General features: G+C 38.2%; 1 pseudogene; it reads right to left on the bottom strand.

The window, feature by feature from the left end:
- Positions 1–4,129: 4,129 nt before the first annotated feature.
- LOC129475407 (olfactory receptor 13H1-like) lies at positions 4,130–4,878 on the bottom strand (annotated as a pseudogene).
- Positions 4,879–5,195: the final 317 nt, after the last annotated feature.

Genomic DNA, 5,195 nt, shown 5'->3' with positions numbered 1-5,195 from the left:
GATCTGCAACCCTTATAGATGCAGCACTGTGATAAATCTACCAGCTTTGTGGTCAGAGGTGACTTTTAGTCCCGCTTCTACTACGTAAACAGCCATGTGACTCTGGACAAATGTTTTTAGGTTCCAGATTCTTAAATTACTCATCTGTAAAGACACTTCATGTTTTTATGAAGCTCAAATGAGGTAACATTTATGCAAATATCTTGAACAACATTTAGATATTATTATTCCAAGACTTTTTGGGGTAGGCTGAGCAAACATTTATCTGTGGGTTTCTCTGGTATATGGGATAAGAAGTAAATGACCAATGTGATAAAACAAGGAGAGAGAGTGATGTTTGAGAAAAGAAAAACTTAGAAACGGAAAGTCACTGACATTTCTAAACAACGCTTTTAGAAATCTTCCTATTAAAGACTCATAGTGGCATGATTCATGATGCATGAAACGCATCTAAACGATGTCTAAAGGAGTGACAGGTGATCAGTGAACTTCAGAGATTATGTAAGAAGCCAGAGGATATTTATTATCTTTCAGCAAAAACACTCTATTTTAACCAAATGCAATTTTATAACTCATGCAGAGCTATTCTGGAATAGAAAAGGAGCTGAAGTATGTGAATAAAACACAACTATGTGCCTTTAGACCCTATCCCCCTCCATATCTCTCTGTGCTCGTTTAGTTTTAGGAAAGAAATGAGTGATTTTGAAGGTGAGATTGCCTTACCCGTGAAGCCCCTTATTATAACTGTGCTGCTTTTGAGAAAACGTATCTGGAATGTGCATGAAATTGCATGTAAAAATAAAAAAGGAAGGGATACTCTATGATACAGGTCTTTTCCAAATCTCTATTGCTATAGCCCAGTTCAGGTCCACATCAGCTCTCAGATTATTGCTCGAATCATATTACCCTATGTCCAGTCTTATATCTCTTCAATCAATTGCTCACATTTGTTGTGAAAGTGATCTTTCTAAAGCACAATTCTGAACATTTGACTGACTTGCTCAAAACCTTCCGTGATTACCCACCACTTACTTATTGCATGAGTCTGCATTTTTTTTTTTTTTTTCTGTAAAGGGCCAGATAGTAAAGATTTTTGGCTTTGTATGACACATACAGTCTTTGTAAAAACATTTTTCTTTGCCTTTTTTACATCCATTAAAAATTTGCAAACCATTCTTAGCTCGTGGGCTGTATAAGCCAAGGGCTGGATTTGGCCCTTCAGGCTGTAATTTGTTGATCTCTAGGATAAAGAAAGTGCAAGCTCTTTAACAGAGAATAACAAGTCTCCCCCTAATTTGGCTTACTGATTTTTTCTCAGGTCGTACATATTGCCAGAAACACTTCCCACACCTTCTGCTGCAGTAATGTTGAATTGTTGGCAGTATCTGGAAGTACACCAAGCTGGGTTTCGTACCTCTGTACTTGTTCACATTATGTCCACTAAAATTGTCCTCCCTTATCCAGCTGGCAAACTCTCTCTCAAGACTGCTAAAATATTAAATATTTCTTGACTGGCCCAGTTATAGCTGGTGCCTGTACCTCATAAATAACGTGGATCACAGTATCTGTAGTTCTTCACTGGTGCATATTTGCTCCCCAGCTCCAACGTGATCCTCTCGAAGGTAAAAAATGTCTTATTTGGATTTGCATCCCTAACACACAGTAGACACGTAGTAAATGTTTGTGGAATGATTGGCCCGAGGTAGAGTGTTATCAAGTCATCCGAAACCAGTAATAAATAGCATAAAAAGAAATGAAGAGAGGATCAGAAGTCCTCTGACTTGTGAATGACTTATACACAGAAGTGAGTTATTATTTTCATAGTCTCTAGAGAAGCTCTCTAAGTCCCACTCTTATACCTTGCTGTGAGAATTCCTCATACACCCGCTAGGACATGAGCGTGGTGGCAGAGCCCCTTATGGAATATTTTCTGGGGATCAGAAATCCCATCTAACAGTGTCAGTGTTTTTGGAATTCTACACGGGGACTCAACACCTATCTTCCAATAAACATACTTTAAAAAGTATGGTCCTAGGACTTTTAGTATTATTAGTGATAAAATGATGACCTAAATAGGTGTTGGTGAGCTGCCCTTGGAATGTAGCCACCCTATCTCCGTAGAGAAAACGTGCTCTGAGTTCCAAGCTGATGACTTATGAGTTAGCTTTTGGATATAACTCATTCCTAAGTTTGGGGCTGTCTCTACTTAAAATATATCAAGCATAGGTCAGAGGAACTGGAATAGGAGTCACCCAGATTAAGAGCAAAGCCATAAAAATGAAAGCCAAAGGGAAATATGATATTACAGTGTTTCTAAAATTAGAGAATGGGCCAGCAAAGCTCCTCATTGGGAAGTCTGGAGGGAAAGATTCATAAAGGAAATAGACTTTAGAAAAAAAAAGAATGGGAGCGTTTGGATGAAATATAGAAAATAGCAATTGTATCTAACATTTATTGAATGATTACCCTGTGCCAAGAGCTGTTATAAGGGCCTTACATGAACCATAAATTTAATCCTTCCAACAACACTATAAGAGGAATACTATTACTATTTTTATTTTGTGGATGGGGAAAGTGATTCACAGAGCAGTTAAGTAATTTACCTAAGCTGTAATGGAACAGCTAGTAAATGTGGAGCCCGAATTCAAACTCAAGTTTTCTGATTCCTTTGCCCACTATCCAAGCATGTATATTCTGATTATATATACATGGTACCACAAACAAAGTGCAGTGTGGAACTGACAGGGACTTTTTCCTGGCCCTCTTAAAACCTAGAAAAACTGATTCAGAAGAAAATCCCTAATGAAGGAGGGTCAGGCAGAATCAATGGAGAATTGTTCTTCCCAATGAATTTGCCTCTTGATCTCTGGCAGCAAATCATAGCAATCAAGGAGTAAGCATCACACTCCATTTGCTCACAATAATGGCAGAAAACTTATGGGAAGAGACAATTTTGTAAGGTATTTTTAAGAACCCAGAAAGGATCAATCCTCAGAAAGAAAGTAAATAAAAAAGCCAAGGATAGAAAATATTGTGACCAGAAAGCCATCTACCCAAGAAAAGTCATGGGAGGAAAGGAGATTTTAGAAGTAAGAAGACATATATATCCAACTTCTGAATGTGCTATGGCAGAATTTTAGAGTCAGTTGGTCAAAGTTAAGATGAGAAAAAGAATAACAAGTTATTATGACACAAAGTATATAATAAATGTTGGCTGCCTATAACAGAAAGTGCATATAGCATCTTATTAAATGGAGAAAAAGGAGAAAAATAATCACAATCTTGGTCATGAAGACTCTTGGGAAGAGCAGAAATACTAAAGCTCATAAATGTGTATGAGAAATCGGGGTTGAAATGGCCAGAGGGTCGCTAAAGCATATCATGGAAGAGGAGACAGAGAAACAGGAGAAGGCGAAAGAATAACAACTTCAGTATAGACATTTTGATAAGAAATTGATATGATGGAAATTTAATATTTGTAGAAACAATGTTGGTTGAGAGAAGATTACTTTAAAATAAGAAATTATAAATATAATTTAAAAGCACTTATTAAAAGATAAAGTGCTTTACATACAAAAGACACTTTTTGCCATGGAATGTTATCACCTAAATGGGAGAATTGAGGGTCCATTTGTCCATTAGGTTCAAATTGGTGCACACACCTATAAAATATGTTATGAGAGGCAAATGCTGTATTGTGGTTGTGTAACCACTGTCTTGTATATGAATTTTTCCCACTTTGTGTGGCAAGTACAAAGATGTTTAGTTACAAAAATCTTATGGCTTATACCCAAGAGAAAGGGCTCTCCCTGATAGGCTACTATGGCTGTTGCGCCTGCCTCCACATACCTACTACCATTATTCTCTCTGTGAACCACTTTGGGCACATTCATGGCCTTAGGTCTTAATGTGGGGCTTGACAAAGTGTTAATATTTTTGGTAAATTTTATGGTAATATTTATGGTAAATTGTTAATGAGTGCCTAGTAATATTTATGGTAAATTGTTAATGAGTGCCTAGTGGGGACCATGGAAAGAATGCTCACTAAAATTTTGTTGCTTGTTTTAAAGAAATATAAATTGAAATAATAGGCCAAGTTTTCACTGTTTTTCCTGCGCTTTGGAGAAGTTTAAAGAGAACTGTTAGGATTTTTCATTTCCTTTGGCAACTTTCTAAGTGCACCTTTTATATCCTTATTTCTCTGAATGTAAATTGGGGGATTGAACATGGAAGTAACTGCTCCATAAAGTTTTGAGACAACTTTATCCTATTCCTTTGACTGAGGTTTCAAGCACATGTAGATGGCTGCCCCATAAAACATGGTGACTCCAGTCAGATGAGATCCACAGGTGGAGAAAGCTTCATGCCTAGCCTCCATAGCACAACAACAATGCAAAATTAGGAGATGAGGATGAAGGTGAAGGGCAGCGGCAGTGTGAACACACTGATAACCAGACCCTGAATCAGGCTGACAAGGGTGTCTGAGCAGACGAGCTTCAGCAGGGCCTGGATCTCAAGGTAAAATGGTTGATGACATTGTGTCCATAATAACTAGCAGGAATTGCGATGATTAGTGTGACTGCTACTAAGAAGGCATGGGTCCAGATTCCCAAGGCCAACTGTATACAGACCCGATTGTTCATAATAATAGTGTAACGGAGGAGATAAGGGATTCCAACAAACCTGTTGTAAGCCATGCCAGCAAGGAGGAGACACTGTCATCCCCAGAAAGAGGTGTGTGATCATCTGAACAGAACAGCTGTTATAGGAGATGGTGGGGAAGTCCTTGATGCATTGAGCCAAGACTTACAGCTCCCAGCTGGTGGAGTAACACATTTCAAGGGAGGATAAGTTACCAAGGGAAAAAAAAAAAACCATAGGAGTATGAAGTCGAGAATCTCATCTCACTACAGCAACGATAAGGATGTTCTCAAACGCTGTGACCAGTAGAAAAACAGCAGTTCCAAGAATAAGGCAGTCTGGATTTCAGGGTGTTGGGCAAATCCAACAAGGATGAGTTCGGTCATCTCAGAGGCATTGTCTCTTTTTAGACCGCCCATTTACTTGTCTCAAGTGTTGGGAAAAGAGACAAAACAATGTCATCTACATGAAGAAAGAAGAGGAAGAGCATCTCAGTAGCCTATTATAGTGCATGTTCTGGAGCTCTAATTAATTACTGTATGTCATTTATTTTA

Source organism: Symphalangus syndactylus, chromosome X, assembly GCF_028878055.3.
Source record: "Symphalangus syndactylus isolate Jambi chromosome X, NHGRI_mSymSyn1-v2.1_pri, whole genome shotgun sequence".
Taxonomy (NCBI): Eukaryota; Metazoa; Chordata; class Mammalia; order Primates; family Hylobatidae; genus Symphalangus; species Symphalangus syndactylus.
Note: the sequence above shows the minus strand (reverse complement) of the source record. Positions and strands in the feature narration are given on the sequence as shown.